General features: G+C 38.0%; 1 pseudogene; it reads left to right on the forward strand.

Annotated features, from left to right (window-relative positions):
• The first annotated feature begins 16,411 nt into the window (after window positions 1–16,411).
• Window positions 16,412–17,096, forward strand: LOC121453115 (annotated as a pseudogene).
• Window positions 17,097–26,050: the final 8,954 nt, after the last annotated feature.

Raw genomic sequence — 26,050 nt, forward strand, 5'->3', positions numbered from 1 at the left:
TATATGATTGGGTGCCATTGAATTTCATAGGTCATACACCAACATCATACTGCATTCAAAGTTTTCTAATTTGTTTCAGATAAAATACGAATCTAAAAGGCAAGTGAGACAATGCTTTTCTGTTGTCTGAACTTGAATACATGTAGGAAAAATTCTACAAAAAAAAATAGGACAGCCTACTCTGATTGGACAAGAAAAGTCGGCTCCTTCCCAATAGGGTAGGAACTGAGCTATGCATTCTAGATGTAACCTTATGCTCTCATGCTGGCTGTAAGGGTATTTCACTGCCTTACAGGATAGTACCAGTGACTGTGGCCATCTTGTACCATTTTAATGAAATCTTTTTTAAAGAAAACCTTAATTTGCTGTTCGTGTTTATGAATGCTTTGGGTGAAACAAGGGTGCCATGGAATTGAAACCTGTATTGAAAATTCTTTTTAATAAGTTTTGTATTTCTTTATAACATTTATATATTCTCTTATTTGGGAAGAGAGAGAGAGAAAGAGAGAGAGAGAGAGAGAGAGAGAGAGAGAGAGAGAGAAAGAAAGACATGTGACCTGATAGTACAATGACTGTATGCATTCCATAAGATATAAAAGAATTCCACTGGGATCATAATTGTCTCCCAGCCTCTGTGATGCACCTCTGAACTTCATATTAATTACTGTCTGATTTGATCAACACCCACTTTTGTTCCTTTCAAGCATTTATCTTGCACTTGTATTTTCACACTATTATTTCTGTGGATTTTTCATCCACTAGAGCTGTCACTTGTAACTGTGCTGTGCATTAACATTACCTGGCGGATTTGACAAGTCCATCTGCCAGACCTTACCTTGGAATTTCTGATCCATATGTGTAGATTGTAGACAGAGTTCTCAGATTTCTAACAAGTTCCCGGCTGATTCCCACACTAGGACAGAAGAAACGTGCAGTCCTGGTGTAGTTGTCAGATGTGTCTGTGTGCTTGTTTGTTCTAAATCAAGAGCTTATTTCACAGCAGATGCATGTTTCTGAACATGACAAGGTATCTCAACAGAAGGACAATTGTTATGCCTCTAATAAAACATTTACAAAATAAATTAATTTTAAGATAGGTGTTTCAATCTTCATTCACTCTCTCAATCTTCATGGGGGGGGGCAGGAATCCTTAAAATGCAATTAATAAGAGTTTGTACTAAAATTGAAAACAGATAGCAAAGAAAGAACTAATGTTTCCAAAGTCCATTTATTTTCTGAGAGTCCTAGTCATGTCACTGTAGTGACATTTGTCTCTAAAATAATATCACAGGTGCATGCTTGTCTGAGTGACGTTTAGAAAGATCAGAGTCAAAATGAGGCTCTTCAAAGGTATTGACCTCTTTCTCCGGGCAAGCAAGGCAAAACATCTGCTAACTACAAATGGGCCAAGGACTTTGCTTTCTAGAGGTATTTTAGGCAGATGTATACTTAGATCTGAAGTAACTTAACACTGAAAATGTGCTATGTAGGGCCATTGGCGTTCCCATACCTTCAGATACCTCTATTAATGACTACGCATATATGGATTCAACATTTGTTTTGCTCTCTGCTCTGATACATAGTCTTATGCTACAGACAAACCATGATATGCATAATCAAAACAATTGTGTTTAAAACATTATTCTTATGATTCCAACCTTTTTAGGATTAGTATTTCATGTGCCAAAAAAATAGATATTTATGTATTAGTTTGTTCATGATTACTTTTAAAAGTAGAGGGCAATTACCAATCCCTTTGTAGGAATGTCTCATCTATCAAATGATAATTTCTAATACCCATTCCTTTACAAAGCATATAGAGTGTCTAAAACTACCCAACGTGATTATAAAGGCACACAGACACTATTTCAGTGATGCATTGAGTCTTTTAAATAGGTTTCTGGAATTTATTAATAATGATAGCAGTCATTTAATATAAAATTTTATTAACCTATTGTGCTGGTGGAAACATTTTTTAATCAAGAGAATTGTCTTCTGTTTTTAAAAGCAGAGTAACCTTAAAATTCAATAAAGCTTTTCCTAGGTGGAATTTACCAAGATGCAAGTCTAGGCTCTTTTCATACACCCTGTTAAAGCCTTATAACCTTTGTAATAAATCTCCAAGGAAGGCTCTCATTCGTATGTAGTGTGCTGGGGGAAAGAGGTCACACAACTAATAAAAAGTCCACAATCTATTGAACTCAGGTATATCTTGAGCTAACTCACTATTCAAATAAATAATGGAAACTAGCTGTGGGATGGATGTTCTATTTTCTACCACATAGCAACATATGGTGGTTAACTTAAGATTAAAAGATAGAATCTAATTTTCTGCATCAGAGAATTACTAAATGGGCTCTATATTCATTCGTTTTGTGGTAAGAGCATGTAAATATATTTTTTACAAAACATTTTTAAGAATGCAACTAAGTCAGTATGTGTGGATTAAAACTCTTGATTTTATTTGTCTTAACTAAAATATGTGTTCATCGGAAAACACCATTCCAATTACAGTAGCCTAAGAGCCCCATTCATGCTATCCACCATTCAACTATCTGCTTCTCTAAGATTCCTTATTTAAGTGACATCACACAGCAGGTTATCAGTCAATAGCAGATATCACCTGGCATAACATCTCAAGGTTTATCTTGTTCAAAACCAGCCTCATGACTTTGGTATAAGCAATGATTTTTTCATACGAGCCCCACAGCATAAATAAGTATAAAGGAACAGATATGATTATAATATGGTGAAAAGTGACTGCGCTTCAATATGCTGGCATATGACTGTAACATCTGTAGCTGCAAATATCCGCCATTCTGCTGGTCCCCTGGACTGGTTTCTCTCCACCCACTGGGTCCCATTCATTAACTCCTGCAGCCACTGATGAAATAGCCATTCTGAGACTTAATATTAATTGCATACTCTTTGGACCATTAGCTCAGGCTCTCTATTAACCAACTCTTACACCTTAAATTAACTCACTTCTACTATTTTATATTTTACCACGAGGCTCATAGTTTGTTACCTCTTGCTTCTTGAATGGCCACATGGTGCCTGTCTAACTCTGCCTTCTTTCCTCCTCTATCTCTGCTTTGATTTCCCACTTTGTTATATTCTGCCCTGTCATAGGCTAAAGCAGCTTCTTTATTAAGCAATGCTAATGAAACATATTCACAGCATACAAAAGGGAATCCCACATCAAACTTCAGTACTTGGGGGGTTGAGGCATAATAATCATAAATTCCAGCCTAGTTTGTATTACAGAGTAAGACTCCATCTCAAAATAAAGGAGGAGGAAAAAAAAACATTTACAGGCAATATATCTGACAGAATAATATCTATAATATTATAGATAATAAATTATAATAATAAAGTTCTCAATAACCAAAGAGGAAATAATGCAACGAAAAGAAATGAGAAATTTGTGTTCTGTGTTTATCCCCCTCATCTCTCTGCTTTAAAATCTAAGATGTTTTTAAATATTCTTGCATTTTTATGTAATTGTGATTTATGTTACTTATATTACATTACATTTTACTTGGTTCTGTTTGATTGGAATTTATTAATATTCTGGACATTATCAGAATTGAATGATGCCTTTAAAACTGTGTGAATCCATAGCAATTCATGGTAGGTATCAATTCACCACCAATTATTATGACCTTGACAAGACTAGATTATAGTAGAAATACCCTCTCTATTTTTACCAAATATCGGACTAACACTTCTTAAAATAGATACAAATTGCTGCTGTGATATTAATTTGGGCTATAACATGTGAAATTATTTTGAGTGCTTTTCACTTGCTTCTCGAATTTTCTTAATTGGCATGAAAACTCAGATCGAAATCAGTGAGTAAATTCAGATTTTGTTGGGATTTTTCCATAGAGTTCTTCTCCAAAACAGCTCTGCATGGACTCATTTATTCTACTTGAATTTAACTGAACTGTCCATTGCATCCTCATTTCCAGAATAAAATTCCCAGAACATCCATTCTGTTGATAGACGTAACCTGGCTTTCACTCGTTAATTTATATTCTTATGGAAACCGAAGAGAATACATGAAACAGAATCATTTTCTCTTTACATGAATGCTCAATTTTCCTACAGCTGAATACTGGCTAGCCCTTGAGAGCCACTTACCATTAAATCATCCTGATGCCATTTGTTCATTTTGTAGCTGTACCAGTTCCCCTAAAAGGCTGCTTCTGAAGCTTTTACTTGACAGCTCTCTGTTAATTTTATTTCTGGTGGTTGGACCCTTAAGACAAGGTGGGTGCCACCTCACTAATTTCCCTCTGTCCTTAATGACTCTAGTTATCTGGGACAAATCAATTACAGTTGAGTAATTTCGCTTTGAAATGCTTGCCTGTCTTTGCTAGCTTGTTCACTCTGCCATATCTGTGTCTGAATAAGCCAAGCTGTAGTGAGCAGGAAACTGCTCGGAAAACCTCTCAATTGATTAAATTCCACTTAGCAGCGTAGGCACATTTGAATTCTAAGGAGTCTTTCCAAAGTGCAAATGATAGACCAGTTAAAGCATAAAATAAGAGGACCCAACTCGTGCTTAATGAATCAAATTGTCAGCACCAGGTTTCTCCGTGTGGAAGATTTACTCATTTGTTTTTGTTTATGTGTGTACCTTCATGAGTTTGTGTACACCATCCGCAGGCGGGTACTTCTAGAGGCCAAAAGCAGGCAGGAGAGCAGAACTGGAAATACAAACAAGAGAGTCATGTCACATGGATTTCTGGTAACTGAACCCAAGTCCTCTGAATTAGAAACAAGTTTTCTTAACCTCAGACATCTTTCCAGTTTCCCAAACTTCTCTTAGCTGAAATTTGAGAGGGGTTTAGTGAGTGAAGCCTTGGATTGAAAAGGGAAAGAACACCAAGGATTCAGGAACATTAACATTTACTAGTTGTCTGCCTTAGCCCTTGTTCCTGTCTTCAAAACAGTCTATTCTCCTTTCTTGTTGTTTTTGCTTTTTATGCTTCATGGTTAGAATTCTAAGGAAATGTAACTCAAGTCAGGAAAGCAGGAGGAGCTGTCAAGAGAAGAAGAAAGGAAACTGCTAAAATGAGTTGGGACACACAGTGAGTGACAGAATGAGCAATCAGTGAGGAACTGGCTTTATTTCCAGACTTCTATATTCCAAGCTCACGTCTTTCCCTCTAACAAGTTCTTTCCGCTTTGCCCAGGCAGGCAACTCATCACTGAAAAAGTATACATATAGCACAATGACCAGCAACTTAATTTCCCTTTCTCATATCTATAATTTGTACACAAATTTTTCTAATATCAATAAATAAAGTGAAAATAATTGAAAAGTAAAAACAAAATATATTTTTTTATCTTACAAAATTTCCAATATTAGAATGTATTATCGACTGTATAATAACAAATTCTCTCCGTATTTGTTGAGGAGCAAAGTGAACTAGAATCTGTAGGTGATTAAGAAATAAATGACTTGAGTAAGAGAATGGAAATTAGTTTATGATATTCATAACTATTTGCATTCATTTAAAAGGAAACAGTGAATATTTGGAGCCATGTGGGTGACTATGCGAGACCAGTTATGTTCCTTATACATAAGCTAATTAGGAAGCTTTTCTTAAGCCTTTCTTAAGGTTGTTACAATTGATTGAATGGAAAACTAAATAAAATATTTCTAAACAAACTTTTCAGAGCTGAGCTGTTAACTATGTGATATTGAGGTCTGGTTATATCCAGCATTTAATTACTCTATAGTGTATAAAACAGTGCTTTTTTTTTTTTTCTGAGTGGGCCTTGCCCTAGGTGAAGTCAATTGACACTGAGCTTTTGACCATACTTTGAATACAAATACTGAGGCCTATTGTTGAGGGCATTACAAACTTTATTTGTCTATATGAAGCAGTCTGAGAAGTAAGTTATTTGTAAAATTAATCAAAGTGTATTAGGTTCATTTGAGCACATGATATACTAACATATACCAGGCCTAAGAAATTACCAGATCTTCTAGACATGATCTTCACCTGAATCATGCAGAAAGGAGGACTCTTATTATTGCACAGAAAATAACCCCCACTGACCTGACAAATGACCACCTACTATGTGTGTTCAGGGATTGGCATTCATAGCATTCCTGGCTATTATATAGAACTGTAGGTCAGTGTGTTCCCTTTATTTAAGGCAGTCCACTTGAATTGCAGTTTTTCTATTCATTCACTATTCATCTGTCTTCCGTTATTATATTTTTCTTGTGCCTGATAATGAGTTATAGATACACTTTGCATATCCATTTATAAATGCTAGGTCCTAAGAGAGAGGAAAGAACTTCAAAGGGGGCTTATAAAACATGAATGTATTTGGGGTGGAAGGAGAATGTTCATGGAGAGAACTCTAATAAAGTGAGAATCTTCAGAGTTGACAACTTTCAAACTTGATAAAAATGAAGACATAATAAGATTCACAATTAGACTACAAAATCATCTCTTCATATGCAAACTGACTAGTCAGGTTTCAAAAATATTTCATTAAAAAACAATATTTCAGAATCTTAGTTCTATTACTATGAAGAGATACTATGACCAAGGCAACTCTCACAAAGCAAAGTCTTTAGCTGGGTGAGGGGAGGGGCTTGCTTAGAGATTTATAGGGCTAGTCCACAATCATCATAGTGGGAAACATCAGGCTAGTGATGGATCAACAGCTGAAGACTACAGATCTGGAGGCAGCAGGCAGAGACAAAGACAGCAGACCTGGTATGATCTTTTGAAACCTCAAAGCCCAAACCAAGTGACACTCATACTCCAACAAGACCGTAGCTCCCAGTCCTCACCAGTTTACTAACTGAGGACTAAGCATGTAAATATATGACCCAATGGAGGCTGTTTTCATTCAACAACCAGATATTTAGAACTATATATGGATGGTAGTTGAAGAAATTATATTGTATGACACCCGTCTTCAGCGTGTGACATGGTTGTGCAAACCCCCTGTGCACATGTGCTAGGCGGCCTTTAAAAGCTGGACGCGCCATTTTTGCTCTCTCTCTGACCACCATTCCCAGGCCTATGAGCACTCTTTTCTCTAATAAACTCCTAAGTGGGTTTGTTCGCATCTTGTGCTTTCTTCTCGTCAGATCATTTCCGTATGCTTTATGTTTAGGGCAATTAAAGACACTGGGTACTGTAAAACTATATACACATTAGTCTTGAATTCACTTTTCCGTAAAAGTGACTTGTTTATTTTACTAATGTTGTACTATAATCTGTAATCTATGTTAATTCTATCACACATTAAGACAGATGGCAGAGATTTTACAAGCATTAATTTACATTTTTCAAAGATTTTCAGTCTAAGTGTTTATCTTACAAGAAGTTTGTGATTTAAATAGCTTTAAAAATCTAAGATGCTGTTCAGGTAGAGAAGTGTGTGACAGTCAATCTCTGGTTATTTTGAAGTCTTTTAAGTTTAAATTAGTAAGCTGTCAAACATAAACTTTGCCTGAAGCTGAGAAGCCACTTATTATGCTCCATTTCTGCAACACAAAACAGGATTTTAGGGACCGAGTTGTCTGCCTCCTGAAGCTTTTCTATCACTTTAAATTCCCAGGAGTTATTCCTTTCCTTATAGTGTGTGGAAGTTACTGTTTAAAAAAATAATAAGATAGGAACTTTGTCTACACACGCTCCTCAGATTCTCTTTTGTTCGACTTTTGTACATGTAATATATTTTAATACTAAACTCTATAGAGATTTAGCCAAGAAACTTACAGGTTATTAAAAAAACACATCCTGAAGTGAAGCAAAATGTATACAGTGTGATAAACATCAAAAACGTGTTTTGTTGCTTACTTCCTAATCACAGTAGGTTTGTAGAGTAGAGGACTTGTGTTCATGTGCTAATAGGTATGACATTCATTTGCTTCTGTTCTCATTACTGAGTCTTCTAATCTCTAAGAATAATTATATGAACATAGTCCTTAGTCCCAGGCAGTTAGAGATGGTCAAGACTGAACATCATTGGACATGTGTACCAAAATCATGTGTGTGCTTTATTTCCTGTGTCTTGGTTAACTGAAGAATAGTTGTTACTGAGATCCCTTTCATTGGTCCTTGGCCTCCTTTATAAAAGAATGGAAGCTGATCTATGTTTGAAGACAATTTTAATAGAATTTGATAGAAAGAAAAGAGAGTGGATAAGCTATAAATCTTGGAAGTTGTCAGAACATGGTCCAAAAAATAATGCATAGTAGGCAATGCCTTGGGGAACCGTGAGAGAGGCTCTGGGGAAAAAGGCAAAAGGTCTTTTACCTCAGGTGCTTTTTGTTTACTTGGTTGTTATGAGTGTGGTTTTGTACCTCCTGTGTTCAACATTTACATTCAATTCATAAGACATGTTTATTCTTGTTGGATGTCAAAACATAGATACAGAATCCAATCTGGTCAGTGTGTACCCTGAATCTGGATACACCCTTCTGCTTTGCTTCCCTTTTTTCCCAGGTACGATCTATAGTACATGCCAGGAAACTTAAATTTAATTTGTCTGTCTTGAGAAAGTCCTGGAAAAGTGCTCATCTGTCAGTATTTAGTATTTGCTTACTGTCATTTATTTACATGTTCTTTCTGAACTCAGACAACCTTCCTTGCATCATTGTTTCTTTGTTACATTCATGTATAGAAGCCCACTACTGCCGCTCACCGCACCCCCGTGTCTGTGCTCTTTGCGTGCTATTACCCAGTTTGCAAGCTTCGGGCAAGGTTGCTAGAGGTTAAAATACACAAACACACACAGGGAGACAGCGACACAGGTCATCCTTGAATTCCCTGTTCAGGGGCAGATTATATAGAGATAGCCACGCCCAGCCAAAACCCACCAGAAACCACTCTCCTGCCATCAGGAACTCCTGAAGGTCTCATGCTCAGAGCAGCTGTAGGCACTCAGATCAGGGGATTACAAGAAATTCAGGATCTGGGGTCTCACTGCTCCCAACACACTACAACTGAAGTAAAGTTGTCTATAGCATTAGATTACAGTCAGTTCCATTCTTTAAGGTCCTCAAATCCTAGGTCTTGCAGACAGATCTTCCTAGGTTGGTAAAAGTCATTTCCAGGAACACAAACCCAAGCTTTAGTTAGTAAGTATCTTAAAGAAAAAGGAACAAAAGGAAGCTGGAGAGCTGACTCAACAGTTCAAAATCCTCATGGCTCCTGTTGACCTGAGTAAGGTTCATAACACCCACACTGAACAGTTCACAGTTACCTATAACTGAATTCAGAGGGCCCAACACACAAAATGAAGCTCAACACACCTATACATACAATTAAAATGATGATTGTTGTTCTTAATTCCTGTGGGTTAGACGAGGGTTACGCGAGGAAAGACACAGACACCCGGCGGTCCCACGTGGTACACTTTTAATGGGAGGGGGAAGGGTAATAACAGGTAAGGGGAAATGTGCAGACACACTAGGAAAAGCGGAAGGAAGGGGCAAGAAGGGAAGGCGCGAACTCGTGGCTTGTCCTTGCTTTTAACGGAGGATGCAAAGGCTTCTGAGAAATGTGTCCCACGCTTGCGTGCGCTGGAGTCTAGAGGGATGCTGGGAGTTGTAGTGTTGCAAGAGAACAACATTTCACCCTTTTGGTTTGATTAAAAAAAATTGGGGTACCTTAAAGGGTAGGAAATGGGGGCGTAGTCCAGTCTCTCATGGCTGCTTCCTGCTGGCTTTGGGCATTGAGGGGTCCAGGGAATGTCCGATTATCTTGGCAATGTCCCATTGGCGTTTGCTTTCACTGGTGTAGTTGGTCACTGATGTCAAGGGTTGCTGGCTGGTGTAGTTGGTCAATGATGTCCAGGGTTGCTGGCTGATGTAGTTGGTCACTGATGTTTGAAGTCCTGGCTGTCGTCTGAGGTGGCTGATTGAAGATATCTGTGTGGCTTTTCCTGAGTAGCTGGGTCATCATTAAGATGCTGGAAGGCAAAAGTTGCATTAGTAAAAGAAAAAAAATTAAAAGAAGGGGGGGGATTTTTTTGGGGGGAGCTGGGGTAAGGGGGGGAGGAGATCCAGGTGAGGGGGTCTTAGGATGTCCGGGGTTAGGAATGATAAAAAAATTAAATGATACTTATTCCTTTGTGTTTGATCGTTGGGCTGGCATCTTGAAGCTTAAGGAAACTGTCTTAAAAGAAATAGATTCTAACCATACATCTCTTAACATTTCAGGGGCCACTGCTGCAGTCAGCGGCTGGCCTGTTACGTTAAAGAGCTTTGTAGAGGAGAATCTGCTTACCACTTGACTTCGTATTTGATGGGGGTACCTGTAACGACAGCTAGATGGTTATTTATGAATTTAAAGAAGGGAGGGTGTGTTAACACAGCGACGGATCGGGACCATTGTTTTCCTTAGACTGTAGTAGGGGGCCTGAATCTGGCGTCCTTTGGAACTTAAGAGTACAGGGTTCGGTTTGAGTCACCGTGTATGAAGGATTATCTTGAGCTGTGGAGATAAACGGTTTAAGATGTGACAGGTGAATCCAATGAGGAATTCCTTTAAGCTTGGCAGCTGTGGGAGTTAAAAGAATTACTTTGAAAGGGCCCTACCATTTAGGGGAAAGGGGTGAAGGGCGCTGGCCTGGGGGTGAGAGTAATACCTCATCCCCTATTTTAACTGGAGGCCCACATGTATTAGCACATGGTCGAGGTAGTGAGTGATCTGTGAAGTCCCATAGTAGTGAGCATAAGTGGAACAGGAGGGGAGTGAGCAGGTGGTCAGGAAGGGGGGAGGTCTCCGATGAGAAGCCAGGGGTTAAGACCGGCCGCCCATACATGAGTTCAAAGGGTGAGATGAGGAGGGGGCCCCTTGGAAGGGCTAGGAGTCGGAAAAGAGCTAAAGGCAGGAGCCTTACCCAGTTGAGGTGGAGTTCTTGTGACATCTTAATGAGGGCTTCCTTTAAAGAGCGGTTAGTTCGTTCTACCTTACCTGACAACTGAGGATGGTACGGTATGTGAAAATTCCAGGGGAACCCGAGCGCTTTAGACAGATTTTGAGAAATCATAGGAGTAAACTCTGGCGTAGCAGTCGGGTTGTCGGTGGAGGAGCCCAGGAACCTTCAGTCTTCCAGAGCCAGACCCAATAGGTCAACCTGGGGGTCCTCTGGGGCTGCTGCCCCAACGTCACCGAACGCATGAAGGCAGTCTGTGGACCAATGAGGGGAGGTGAGACGGAAGAATCCGAAGTCGATTCGGATGGCCTGTGCCTGCTGTGACGGGAAGAAATTTTTAATTGTCTTTGCAGTCGAGTCCTACTGCGAGAGAAGTTAGGTGAAGCTGGATCGGAAAGGCTGGGATATATGAGACGGGGGGAATGAGATTTTTTAGGGGATTCAGAGGAACAGGAAGGCGACCCAGAAGGATGTTTACGCGGAACTCCTGGAGACCTAGGAATGAAGCATTTAGAGGCGTGAGGAGAAGGTGTAGGTGACTCCTTTTTGTACCTAAAAGAAACTTTTGAAGGAGGGGGGATAGAGGAGGTGGCCCCCGATTGGGCAGGGCGGGAAGGAGTGGTCCCAGGAGGTCGGGGAGGCGGGGGGTCGTCAGCGGGGTCCATGGTCAGAGCGGAGGGTTCCTGGAGGGAGGGTAGAGCCAAAAACATGTGAGCCGGTGAACAGTATGACGAGGTAGATGGGTCAGTTTTTAGAGCCATATAAAAGAAGCCCATCACGTACATTAATTCCTTCCATTTAGCTGACTGGTGACAAAAATTTGCCAGCTCCCGCAGAGTGTCAGGGTCAAATGATCCCTGGGAAGACCAGCGGATAGAACCTTGTAAATTGTATTTAGGCCAAGTCTTGGAACAAAGCCATGTTAACTTGGAAAGTTTTATGGAGGGAATGAGGGCGTGAGGTTCGAGAGCTTCCAGAAGCTGCCCGAGCGGGGAAGACGGAGGGATCGGTTTAGAATTTTTAGAGCCCATGGCCGAAGTGTAGCCCAGCCGCAAAAAGGTACCAACAGAGTACCGCGAACACGGCAAGCCAAAAACGCAGGTGTCCGAGCGAATTTGGGGCGTGTTAACTCTTAACTGCCCCAAACCCAGCAACCGTACGGGGAAGAAAAAGCCCCGGCTGGGAGGAGACACTTAAGCTCTTTAGGGCACACGGCCCGGAGGTGCCGCAAGGAGCGGCACGAAAGGGGACAGGAAAAAGTTAGGAAAAAAAGGAAGAAAAGAAAAAAAGAGAAAAAGCCCAGAGCACTGAACTCCGGGTGCGCGGACTGAGCGTTTCGGCCGAGGGCAAAAAACCAGGGGAGGCAGGTTAGCAACCTAGCCCTAGCCCGGGGTGCGCAAAGAAAGCCGGCCGGACAGTCTTTGAATGCCCCAGGGGGAAGGAAGTCAACCCGGGGTAACTCACGGATAAGGATGAAGCGGTGGAAATGGCCATGGAGAACAGGTGGCGGTGAGCGAAGGCTGTCGGTTCTTTAGACCTTGTCGGTGAAACCCAGAGGCAAAAGCCTCGGGCACCGGACAGAGAGGTCTCTTGGTCGAGGACGGCACCAAAATGTTGTTCTTAATTCCTGCGGGTTAGACGAGGGTTACGCGAGGAAAGACACAGACACGCGGTGGTCCCACGTGGTACACTTTTAATGGGAGGGGGAAGGGTAATAACAGGTAAGGGGAAATGTGCAGACACACTAGGAAAAGCGGAAGGAAGGGGCAAGAAGGGAAGGCGCGAACTCGTGGCTTGTCCTTGCTTTTAACGGAGGATGCAAAGGCTTCTGGGAAATGTGTCCCGCGCTTGCGTGCGCTGGAGTCCAGAGGGATGCTGGGAGTTGTAGTGTTGCAAGAGAACAACAATGATGATGATGATAAATCTTCAAAAGAAGAAAAGAGAAAGACAATGGGAGAGAGGAAAGAAGGAAAGAAGAGAGAGAGTGTAAAGGAAAACAAAAAGAAAAACCTGGGAGTCAGAGAAGCAGGTAGTCTTCATGATAAAGTCCCTCCCTTTCTGCCTGATGGAAGTTTTACAAACTGTTCCAAACAAAGGGAGGGGTTTCTCAATAGGCAAACTAGATTACCTTATCAAAGGGTAAAATGGGTTATTGACAGGCCCAGACTGAGTAACATTTAAAAGGAGGCAATAGCTCCTAAAGGTCTTGATAGGTTGGAATTTCAGATCTCTATCAAGGGCCATAGGCAGAACTATGATTCTTTTATTCTTTCCCCCAGATAAAATACCTTTACCTTGATAGGCCTCAGCTAAGCCCAAATGCTTCTACCTCTTCAGATTGTAATTTAAATCCTAAACAGGAACTCTTCTTTCCATGAAATCAGGAAAATGGGAAGGAAGATTCCAAACCTTTGAGGGAGAAGTATCTCTTCAATTGTCACCAAGCCTGATAATATCTGCCCAGCTGTGCAAGGCAGTGATAAAGGGAAACTGGCATAACTGATCCATCTTAGAATTCAAAATAACGTGATAAGTGGGAGAAAGCACCTCAGTTGCTTTTTCATTAAAATTTAATATACTAAATGAAAAGATAGTTACAAAATAGACAAAAATATAGATACTTGAAACAGGACTTTGTTGAAACACAGTCTAAGTGAAAACTACTATTATCTTCTGGCAAACCATGAAAGTTTATATACATTTAGGTGCTTTTGATTTCCATTTTTAAAAATTCTATTAACTTGCTTTATGATCTTTGGGTTAAAAATTGGGAGTTGGAAAGATGGCTCAGTGGTTAAAAGTGGTTGGGTTCTAGGAATTGAACCCCAGTCCTCTGTAAGAGCAACCACTTTTACAGCTTATGAGCTCATAACTGGCTATAACTCCAGCTCTTGAGCCTACCTTAACAGCCTCATTGTTGGGCACACCCATGGTTCACAAACACACATGCAGGAAAAAGACTCATACTGGTTTTAAAAAAAATTGAAAGGCAGTCCTGTTTTTAATATAGAAAATATTCTTGTAAAGAAAGAAGACATATCATTGGCCTGTTCATTAAGATCAATCCAAAGGACCTTTTAGTCACCTAAATGGGAAAATGTGCTTCAGAAAAGCTATATAATCTGTCTAAACATTGAAGTTGGCATTGGAGTCCCTTGGGATATTTTCCACTCTTAACCTCCTGCATGTTGAATTTGGATCTATTTGTGGCATACACACGAAACAAAAAAGCCCACTTCATATCTTTCCATTTCTTTCTCCTCATAAACTACTTCCCACGGCAGGCTCTTCAGAACTCTTCCTCTCTCACCTAGGTTTCTTTTTCTCATCCCTTCTACAGGTTTATCATAAGCATCACTTTTCCTGAATTGTGTTTTCCCATGTCCACAATAGTTTGAGGAACCTATTTTATGCTTTAATTGAAAATTATAATTCTATCAATTAATGCTATGTCATTATTCAATACTTTAATTATTTAACTTTATCATTATTTAATTATGATTTGATTATTATTATTTAATTGATAATTAAATATTATTATAGTAACATATTTTAATGCTATCTTACAATTTAGTCTACTCCCAGTTCATAATGATGATCCTCATTTCTTATGACACACAGTACAGGATAAATTAACCAAATTCTTTTTTTTATACATAATGAACAGAAGTATTTATAGCATCTTTTAATTTTTCCTGCTACTTCAGTATTATTGGTTATATTCCCTGACCTTCTGGTCGTCTTCTCCAGCAAATATTATGGTCAGATAAGTTAAGCATCACACTGCTGATCACTTGTCATACTCCTATCCAAATAATCTTATTACTCCTATGATATTTATATGAAAAGACCAGGGCAATTGTGTTATAATTCCGAGTCATATCATTTTCCTGGGTGCCTTTCTCTGTGCAGTGAAGACAAACCTTCCAGTCTTCAGGCTTTCCTCCTCTTCCTCCTCCTCCTCCAACAATGACAACTACTACTGCCAATCACCATCTTCCTCCTTATTTGCAAAACTTCTGAGTTCTCAGCAGACCTAAATTCTTTAAAAGGAAAGATTATATGTTGTCCATGATTTATATTAACTACTTGAATAAATACAGAAAGAGATAAAAATAATTCTTATAACTCCTCAGCTAACACACCTGTTAGTGAGTATGCACATATGTGGTTTAGAAAAGAAGCCCCTTGAAGAAGAAAGTAAATTAAAAATTAGGTAACAGACTGACTAACTGAGAGAACTAGAATAAAGAATCTATAAGGAAACTTATACATCTGTGACACTTTGCTTTCTGCCAAGATTGACAAGTCTACTGAATGGGCAAATCAAACTTCTACTAATGGTCCTGGGACCACTAGTTCCAGCATGAAAATATAAAATAAAATGAGATGTTTATCACATGCCATATAAGTGAAGCAGAGCTAAATTCATAAATCTATATGATTTACTATATATTTTTCAACATGACACTGAGACAGTTATTAAAATAGGTAAATTAAAAATTAAAATTAAATCAAAATTAAAAATCTTTTGTAGTTTAAAGAACATCATGATAAAATTTGAAAACTCTTTTTGCAAAATAGAAGACTGCTTACAAACCACACATTTGATAGTTATTTAATATGTGGAATATGCAAAAATATATGTGTAAACCAAAATAAAGGATAATTCATTCTATAGAAATGAAGAATTGACTTTAATATATATTTCTCAAAAGCAGAAAATCTGTAAACACTCATAGGCAACCCCTATAGTATCAATCATTTTGAAAATACAAACTAAATTACCATGATGTTTACTTCAATAGTCACAACAAGCTATAATCAGTAATAATTAGACAAACTGAAGTTATTGAGATGTAAGGAAGCACAGTTGCTGGGAAAAACTCAATCATCCATAGGAAAGTTACACTATATATGACTTAGGTATTTTAATTTCAGATGCCAAAAGGATTGAAAACAAACACTGAAAGGGACACTCATATGTCAGTTTTTTTCCATATATATATATATATGACATTTATGTATATTTTATTATATAAAAATTCTAAAATATGTGTGTTATTATATGCATATAATTTTATACACATATATACATATAATATAATGTATGTATAAAATTATAGTCTTCCCTGCCTCAAAGTCCTTCAGGATCCCCCCTCCTCTCTACCCACCTAACTTAACATTCTATCTCAAAAAACAAAAATCTGATACAACAAAACTCACTAAAACCAGAAAAACAAAACGGACAATCACCCACAAAGAAATAAAGTAAAACACCAAACTGTAACCACAAAAAAAAGCACAAACAGAGAAAAAACAACCTATGGAATCGATTATATATTGGACAACTACTCCTAAACACATGAGGCTTGTCCTGGAGTAGTTGATACACCCAGTATCACGCCATTGGGAAAAAAAAAACAAAAACAAAAAACTGATTTTCCTGCGCAGGCGCGGCAGGTCGAGCGGGCGCGGCGCGATGCCGGGCAGGCACGTTTAGCGTGTCCGAGCCTTGTATAAGTGAATCTTGCAGCTCCACCGGGCTCTGCCCCCGGACCTCAAAGCCTTGGGCGATCAGTACGTGAAGGACGAGTTTAGGAGACATAAGACTGTTGGTTCTGGCGAGGCCCAGCGCTTCTTGCAGGAATGGGAGGCCTATGCAAAGGTGTTAAAACAACAAGCTAAGGACAGCAAAGTTCAACAGGAATAGCTTGTTTCGGCACCTCTCACCCAGAAGAAAAACTCAATGACTTTCGTGATGAGCAGATTGGACAGTTGCAAGAGCTGATGCAGGAGGCTACTAAACCCAATAGGCAGTTTAGTATCACCGAGTCAACGAAGCCTAAATTGTGATACATAAATCTTAAAGAAGCATGTTAAATTTATAACCTTATACCTCGTCTCTCATTGGCTCTTTAAGACATATCACTGCCGCTTTAGTGAAATAGTATCTTATTTTTGGACAGTCTGAATGATTCATTGATCAAGATCACAAAGGGTACACTCTGCTGTCACTCGAATAATGTATTTGCTGTGTGGAATGTAATTTTGTGGAATTTAAATTTTGGACTAAAAGGTGTAAAGAAGAACACACTTTGGAATTGTACTGAAAATTTCTCTTTTGTATAGGAATGTTTTAAATTCTGTTCCCATCAAGCATTAGCTCGTGGTTTGTTTTTAGTTTCATCAGTTAAATAAATAAATCATGACACCGGAAAAAAAAACAAAACAAAACTGATTTTCCCTCTCCAAACAGGTATAAATGACAGCCATTACCCTTTTTCCAGGTGACTAAGTTTCAATTCATTCATTCAATATTCTTAAAGTAAAACGAAATAAAATATAAAATAAAAAATACTTTCACTTGAAGCTGGACAAGTCAAAAGTAACAGAAGGAAAAGAGTCCGAGAGAAGGCACAAGAATAACAAACTCAATAATTTCACAACTCAGCTATCCTATCAAAGCACTGATTTAGAGGACCATGTTTTCTTGTCCTCCATGCCCTCTGGCTCTTACACTCTTTACTCTTCTTCTGCCAGGTTTCCTGACTCTGTGGGGAGGGGTTTGATGGAAATACCTTTTTTAAGGTTAGGTGCTCCAAGGTTTCTCACGCTGCCATTGTAGCTAATGGCTTATATAACTAACTATTAAATAGTTAAAAGGTGAAAATGAAGGCTGGGGATCTACGTTTCTGGCAGAAGCCTTTTCTTGCATGTATTAGACTCCAAATTTAATGTCCAGGAATGAAAGAAAATAAAGAAATGATTCAAGAACACAGGAACATATTAAAAGAATAAAAATGAAGTATATCTTCAAAAATGAAAATCATTCACCCTTATAAAGAGATTGGTAATGCATAGACGCTACTCCCTAAACTAATTTTGAAAATACCTGAATAGAATTATAGGAAAAGAAAATATTGCAGCAATTCACTAACATAAAATATCCCAAAGATATAAAAGCATGGACACAGAGTTATGTTAAAGGTAAGGAGAGCTACTAAGAAATGATCTTTAATGATTACAGACTTGTCGCAGGATATTTAATCACACTGTGAACCATGGGGATTGCATTATTTATTGGAAAAATCTGTTTCAAGTTCTGGTGTGGCTCAGCCCTAGAACACACCATTAATCCAAGAACTTCCTGCTTCTTGTAAACAAGATTAAATAAAGTCAACCATAGATCAAGAGGCAGAAAAAGCAACTAGTAGAGAGGAAGTAAACATAAAAACAAAACGCACACATAGAGTCGGAGGGATTTAAGAGGATGGAGAGAGATGCAAAGGAAATAGAAGGCAGAGATATCTGGTTGGAGAGTTTTGTTTGAGATGCTTCAGGAGAAAGCTTTTCTTTTCTGGAACATCAGCAGAGGAAGAAGGTCAGCTTTTCTCTGCCTCTACAAGCTAACAGGGTTCACCCTAGCATCTGGACACCAAGACTTTATTGGGAAATCCAGCATTTGAGATTTACTCAAAAACAATGCAGACTTTCTATTTTGATGAAGAAAACTTGAGAATAGATTCTGACAATGGTGGAACAATTTTTAAAATGTAATTACAGTGTGTTACATGCTTTACAACCACAAATGTGTGAAAAGATGGGCAAAGATTCTAAATTGTTATAAAACCCTTAATAACAAGAAGTAAGAATATTGATTTTCCTAGATGAAAAGAGGACGAGATAGGAAAAAAATGTCATCTTTTGTTCTTTATCCCAGAAGTAATTGACTTCCTTATCCTGAGCCTGTTGTGCTTGTGTTATAAGACCCCTGAACAAGAATTCCACAGAGCCACAGCTTTTGATGCAAAATGAACTGGGTTTTATTGATTTTTCAGGCTGGCCTGGACTGATTTTCAACACACCGTCACAGTGGGTGGAGAAAAGCTGCCCTGACCTCTCAAGGTAAGGGTTTTTAAAGGGTAAAACTACAAGCAGGGTGCACAAGCCTTGGCATTTCAGGATTGGGTAAGAGTATACAACTTTTGAATTCATTGGTTGGGGTATAGGGGAATTTCAAAACAGTGACGGTCAACAGACAAGAATTTCAAAACAGCAGTTAATCAGATACGTATAAGGATTCTTGAAGCAAGCAGATGTTGTTTGGAAACCCTGGTAGGTCACTTTGACCAAACAGGCACAGTTTCTTGGCAGTGTTCATGACTTTGTTGGGCTGCATTCACACCCCCACATACCCTTAGTTATATCCTGTCTAAACTGGAATTCTTTCTTAAAATGGAGTTTGTTCTACTTCTTCCAGCCCATAATTTCATATGGTATAAACAATCAATTCATGTTCTCCTCCACCAAAAGTCTAAGTACAGGGCAAATATTAATTTACAATGAGGAAATACATTGCAAATCATTACATTTTGAAAACTTAAATCTTATCACAAATATCACTCTACATATTCTATATAAAATTTTAATTGATTGCCTAATATACCTGCATATTGTGGTACTCGCTGTGTGTTATTCTTTGACATTCAATTAATAAACTGCTGTCCATGGAAAGAACATGCAAATGTTATAACATTTTGTTTAATATATCAGAAAAATTAGTACTGTTACTCTTCAAGATTCTTAAAATCATTCTAGGGTCTCTTAATCAACCACCACAGTTCACTTTTTCTTGGCCTGTGAACTTGAGCTCAGTTGACTTGCTGAAGTTCACATACATCCTAAGTGTCACATTTATGAATCCAGGGGATTTAACTGCATCTTTGGGAAAATGATGGTTCTCACTGAGTATTTCTAGGCCACATTTTGCCTCTCTCTCTCTCTCTCTCTCTCTCTCTCTCTCTGTCTCTCTCTCTCCCTCTCTCCCTCTCTCTCCCTCTCCCCCCCTCTCTCTCTGTCTCTCTCTCTCTCTGTCTCTCTGTCTCTCTCTCTCTCTCTCTCTCTGTGTGTGTGTGTGTGTGTGTGTGTGTGTGAGGTTTCAGTTTCTCCAAGGAGGAATTACACTATGAAAGGATTTAATATTGAAGGTAAAAGTGAGAAGAAGCAGTACTTATCTCAGGGCTGTATGAACTTCAGTGCTAGAATCTCCATTTTTAAAACTTTGCTATTTCCATATACCCCCTTGCTGGTATTATTCATTTCCAGTTGTTTATTTAGTTCACATTATCTTGACTTGACACAACACTATTTATCAGATAATGTTTTGAATTGCTATTCACATTTCCTGATGCACATTAACATGCAGATATAGCTAGAAATATGATGCCCTGGGGTCCAGCTTCAATTGTCTCCTGTTCTGCCTGCTGCCGCAGGAGATGCTGAAGCACAGTAAATAGCAACAGGAGAAGACTGTTGTATCATCAGAGTTAATGATACAGGAACAACGGGTCACCATGATGAAAACTTCATGGAAATTCTGTTGTTTTCAAGGGCCTAGCAATTATTATTTTATATTAAAGGGAAATGCTGAAAACAACTATGCATACTTTTTCCTGTTTGTCCCTAGCAGTCTTTTTAAAGCAACAAGAAGAATAATGGTGTTCATTAGCGCATAGCCATGCTTAGTATATCCAAAAGTCATTTTAATTGAATGGGAATAAAAGAGTAAAATTGAGTAATAAAGAAACAAGAAAGCCTTGGCCAGGGTTAATGAGGAGCAGAAATAAGATCAGATTTTGGTCATTTCCTCCATCAATCTGTAAAAAATATTCCCTCCTATCTTTGTGGCTAAACTCTACTTCATACCCAAGCCTGCCTATATGTCTTTGCTATTTACCTTCCCCTCCTACAGTCAACAAGCTCCTGAGACCACTGAATAGTATCATGTTTTCCCTTCACGCCGGGCAATATTTAGTACATGGGAGATGCTTATTTCCTTTGAATAAATGACTGAAATGTATACAGAACTAGATCCTATATGTGAATCACTTTTATACTAATTATTAATGTTGTGGGTTAATAATAACAATACAGTGAGTAGTATCCTAAGTGAGTAGTTCCTAAGATCATAGAATTCATGAGGCAGCTGGATTCACAGAGGTTTAAGAAGAGAGAGAAAAGAGAAAATACTCTATAAACATGTATAAGACTAGAGTTTCCTTTGTTAAGATGATTTTAATAATAAAAAAGTCTTTAAGTATTTCCAACTATGTCAAAACACAAACACAAGAACACTACATATGTCTGAGTTCTGGTACAAGGAAATAATAAGATAGTCTTCATGGAAGACCCTGGAAGCATTCTTTTATCTTATCTCTTAACAGTGTCATATTTTGTCCATTGGAACTTCTATCACTATGAGATTTATAAAATGATCTTTTATAGCCAATTTATTTTTAATACCAATCCATTTGGCTTAGGGCTTGAACCATACTCGGAACATAATCTTTGTAACCTGATTACATTTAAGAAGGAAGGCTGGCTTCAACCCTGTCACCATTTTTGTTCAGGCTAATGGAAGAGACAGTAAATCAGTATCTTAAAAGCACATAGTTAACAGTTTTGATACGTACCAAAAAATGAAACAGGCACTTTTGGAAAATATGTGAGGCTATCACTCAGACAAAAATGTCAAGGAAAGGAGTTCTGAGATTAAAGATAAACCCCAGGGTTAAAAGAAAAAATATGGTCTCTCTATCTACTGAAGAAGTATTACTGCCTCCCCGCTTCTTCCCCCCCTCCTGCTCTATAATCCCCTTAATCATTAAATAAAGTCTGTATCCCCCCAAAAAGTCAAGAATTTGAGGCAAAATAAAATAGTTTAAAAGCATTTGAATTGGAAAAACTCTTTAAATATGTATAAAATTTTACAGAAGACCAGAAAAACTATTGACTGGTGTTGTCGTCATTGTTGTGTGTTCTCTCTCATATTTCATTTTATGTTGTTGTTTGAGGTTGCTTGTTTTGTTTTGTTTATTGATTTTAAGGGAAAGAAGGAAATGTCTGTGATGAGTTTGTAGAAGGAATTCAGGATCATACTCTTCCAGATTGTTATAGGCACCAAGAAGTTTGGCTATCACAATAGTTAGAATATAAAGCAATGAAATGTTCTTAGGGAAGCATTCAAGTGGTCTGGGTAAAGGCTGGTGCTTTAAGGCACAGTATAGTTGTCAAAGTTAGGATTCTTTTTACCCTGAGATTTTACTAAGGCAATTGATTTTTAGTGTTCTTCATATATGTGCATGGATGATGGTGATGCTGTAATATAACCGTTAAAAATCGTTCCCCAACATATTCCTGTGTCCTTAGTAAAGCTTGACATTGCCTACCTTAAATAGATATTTTTGTCAATTATACTAAGGAAAAATGGAGAAAATGAAAAGAAAGTAAAGGCAACGTGAGAGGGTGTTAATTAAAATTGTGTCAGTTACTGGCGATGAACATGTTGAGGTACAGATAAAGAGGGCTTTAAAAAATTCTGGAAGCAATAGATTTGTTGAATTAAAAAAGTAATGGCCTTCTGACTTAGTATGTTAGCAGGGGTAGTATAATGGGAAGAATTAAACATATTTGTATCTTATCTGAATTCTGTCATGCTATCCTCCAAACATTCCCCTACAGGATTTGAATACAAAGAAAATATATTACTTTGGCATGGATTTTTGCACGATATAAACTGAATAAAAATTTAAAAATTCATGTGGAAATATCTGAGTTGATTCTAAAAGGAAAATTGAGACTTCATCAATAAGCAGGAATAACTCAGCAGAAATTAAAGTACCTCTTAATAATGATAAAATTGATAAATTATGGGCAGAAAGTGAGCCATGGAAAAGAGTTTGCAGTATTTTGGGGGGAAGGAATAAACAACAAATACCCCAAAAGCAAGATTAAAGCTGTCTTTTAATCAAAACACAAAAATGCTTTTTGAAGTAAAATCCAAATTCTCAGTTTCATGTCAGAAGAGTCTGATATAACAAGATATGGGCCAGAAGAAAAACAAATATTTAAAGACTACCTTATTGCCAGTAATTTCACAATCCCTTGGTTTTATATTGACTCTTTAACAGCTTTTCTTAAGACATAAAAGTTATGACATGAAAAGTTTAGAATGATGTCATCATGTTAATGGTCATAATGTGTACTAATTCTAGAAAAAAGATTTCATCTACCTTTCTGTAAATGATTTTTTGTTTTAGTCTCTCTCGGTTTTCTACAGTGAACCATGAATACACCTTGAAGTGACATTTGAAGTCTCCAAATAAAGGATGGGACCCACAATGACAATTCCTCCAGGACTATGATAACATTACTAAGCTGAAAAACACCACCTAAAAATCAGCTTTTGGACTACAAACTGCTCAGAACAGTTTTGAGGTGGCTAGCTGAGATGATCTAACCTCACAGATCACGCTAGACAGGACTTGAGGCAAGCCCTGCACTTTCCCATTTGCAGGAAAAAAAGCTACCTCTACCAGGATTTGACAATTAACCCCAATTTTTCTTTTCCAGTTACCCTAAAGATGCTTTCATCCTCACCACCACCCAGGCAGCAGGAAGTAAATATAAAAATACAATGCCCACATTCTCAAGAGATAGGTTGGGTGGTTTTTGTTGTTCAATAGGTTATATATATTTGCACTGTTTAAGGGGTTGGTTACAATTTGTTATTGGTAATGGTCAGGAGGAAAGTTGAACAAAGGAGAATAGATGCAGAGTTTTGTTTTGAAAAGAAAAAAAAAGGGATATAGTATAGATTTTAACAACACTCCTTTAACTGTTCTGATGAGTTTTCCCAATGATGACAGGGAATGTGAACCAAATTTGACACTGGGGCCAATGAGAGGCCCCCTAAAGTGTTTTCCAATGGCAAAGGGTTGCCTTTCCTGTCCCTTTTGATTTGCATTCATTAATCCAATGCTTGACTTTGCCATGCCTTCTGCATTGCATACTCCAGAAGGCTAGGGCCTTCTGTTTGGATTATTCTTACAAAACAAAAAACAAACAAACAAACACACAAAAAACAAAACCACATTGTTTCTAGGAAGACTTTGCTTACAATCCCTTTTCAAAAGATCTAACATTTTGATTTTGCTTATAATTTTTAGAAATCACCTCACATATCCAAGTATCATCATAAATCTGAGATCCAATAGGCCGTTTTTTTCAAATCAATTCATCTATGATATTGATCTTGCCTTTAAAGTTCTAATCATCCTTTTGCATTCTGAATTAGCACTTTCAAAAGACAAAGTTTCAATTAGTATTTGTCTAATATCTGATATCACTCAATTACAGGTAAGGCCAAACTTTATTTTTTTAAAAAAAAAGGAAAGAAAGAAAGAAAAAAAGACTTCTTTTGTGCCTTGTATAATTTTAATAAATGACTCGGTCCTCTTTTTGATTCTTCAGCTCTGTCCCAAGCATTCTAAGTGGCTCTATGGCAAGAACTAGGGTGTTGTCATCAAACATAAACTATTGGTGCAAATCAGCTTCCTGTACTCACAGAGGGGCTGATCTTGGTAGATTTCATGACCTCTAGTCCTTTGTTGTTCTATGACCCTAGACATCTTTCTCCACCATATTTTTCATTTAACTGAGGACTAGCTTCCAGTACTGCTATAACTAAATTTTTCCAGTCTTGTGGGACAGTTCTGCTCCCAGTAGCCCATTATTTTAACATGTTTCACAAAGGGTGAATGCATACCATATGAAAAGACTCCTTACTTAAATAACTCTAAATCTAACATCTCTATAGGATTCCAATTAACTTACACATAGACTTCTGGGTACCTACCATCTAGATGTCATTCTTATATGGTAACTGATAAATTAACATTAGTGTTCAAATAACCTTAAGCCACTCCCCTTCAGTTTCATAATGCAATGCTATGGTAATTTCTGCTCTAAAATTCTTTATTTGTGTCTGAGTATTTTTCTTATTTTCATTAGGAAGTCTTTCTAAAGCTTGTGTCTTGTCAGTATTAAGTCCTTCTAAGATTCTTATCTTATCAGCCAAATTTTTTTTATTTTTATAAGTAATTCTTTCTAAGTATGTCAGTAATATGCTTTTCTAAAGCTTATATCTTATTAGTCAAATTATTAGATTTGGCACAATTAAACCACCTTTTTAAGGATAAACTATTAATTACCAAACGGATAGTAATTACAGCTAACAATTGGTCAATCCCAGCTAAATCATTTTTCCCCTTCTTTAAATTTTCCATTTTCAAATCATCCATAGTAGCACTATACAGGGTCTTAGTACCCTGCATTGTGATGTTTCCCATTCTGAATATGGAAAATATTTTCCTTTTAATATTATTGAATTTTCTACCAAACGACTTCCCTGGTATCTCACCCAATCCACTGACTTCTCAATAGTTTATCTAAAACTTGTTGCCTAAATAAAGTCCTTCCCACCATTTCCAAGCTTGAGCCAGAGTTCCAGAAAGCAGCAGTTGCCTGCTGTGAGCTCTCATGTGAAATGGTGGCATGATTCCTCTGTCCATGTGGTCATACCGTGCATTGAAGAGTCAAACGTTTTAACTTTGGCACCGTGGCTGTGCTTTAATCTACTGCTATGTTAGCCAGCAATTCCAACTCCACAGTTACCAACCTTCTTCGCTAGCAGCAGCCTGGCATCTGAGGCGGCAGCCTGGCAAAAATTCTGCTCCCAAAGGCACCAGCCTGTTGCTGCTGATAAAGGTAGCTTTAACTAATCTCTATTGTTCTAATTATGAATAAGACTAGAAATTCAGAGGTTGGGGTGAAAGCCTGCAAACTCAGAGAGGTGCATAGCAACTAACTATCCTTTGCTCCTTTCTGGCTTCCATAAGGGAACCCTGCTTCCACTTCTCCAAACCAGAAAAACTTGCACCACGCTAAACCCCACACTATTACTTCCTGTGTCTCTTTATCTCTCTCAGATGGCCTCTGAGGCTCTATGATTACTCTCTGTCAACTAGGTGCTAATACAGCCCTGTGACCCAAGGTCAATTTATTTAATTAATGCAAATGCAAACTTGAAATTCACAGTGTGATCTAATATCCCCCAAAAGAGAAATGGTTGATATTATAGGAATTTATAATGCAAATTTGAAGAGAATCTGCAGATGGGGAGGTGTCATATTACAGATGATAGCTAAGGGAAGGTGAATAAGCAATAAAAACTAGAAAATGTTTGTGGAGGAAACGGAAAGAGAATCAGACTATGCTG

This window comes from Microtus oregoni, unplaced genomic scaffold, assembly GCF_018167655.1.
Source record: "Microtus oregoni isolate MIOR12 unplaced genomic scaffold, Mior012 000011F_ref0000422, whole genome shotgun sequence".
Taxonomy (NCBI): Eukaryota; Metazoa; Chordata; class Mammalia; order Rodentia; family Cricetidae; genus Microtus; species Microtus oregoni.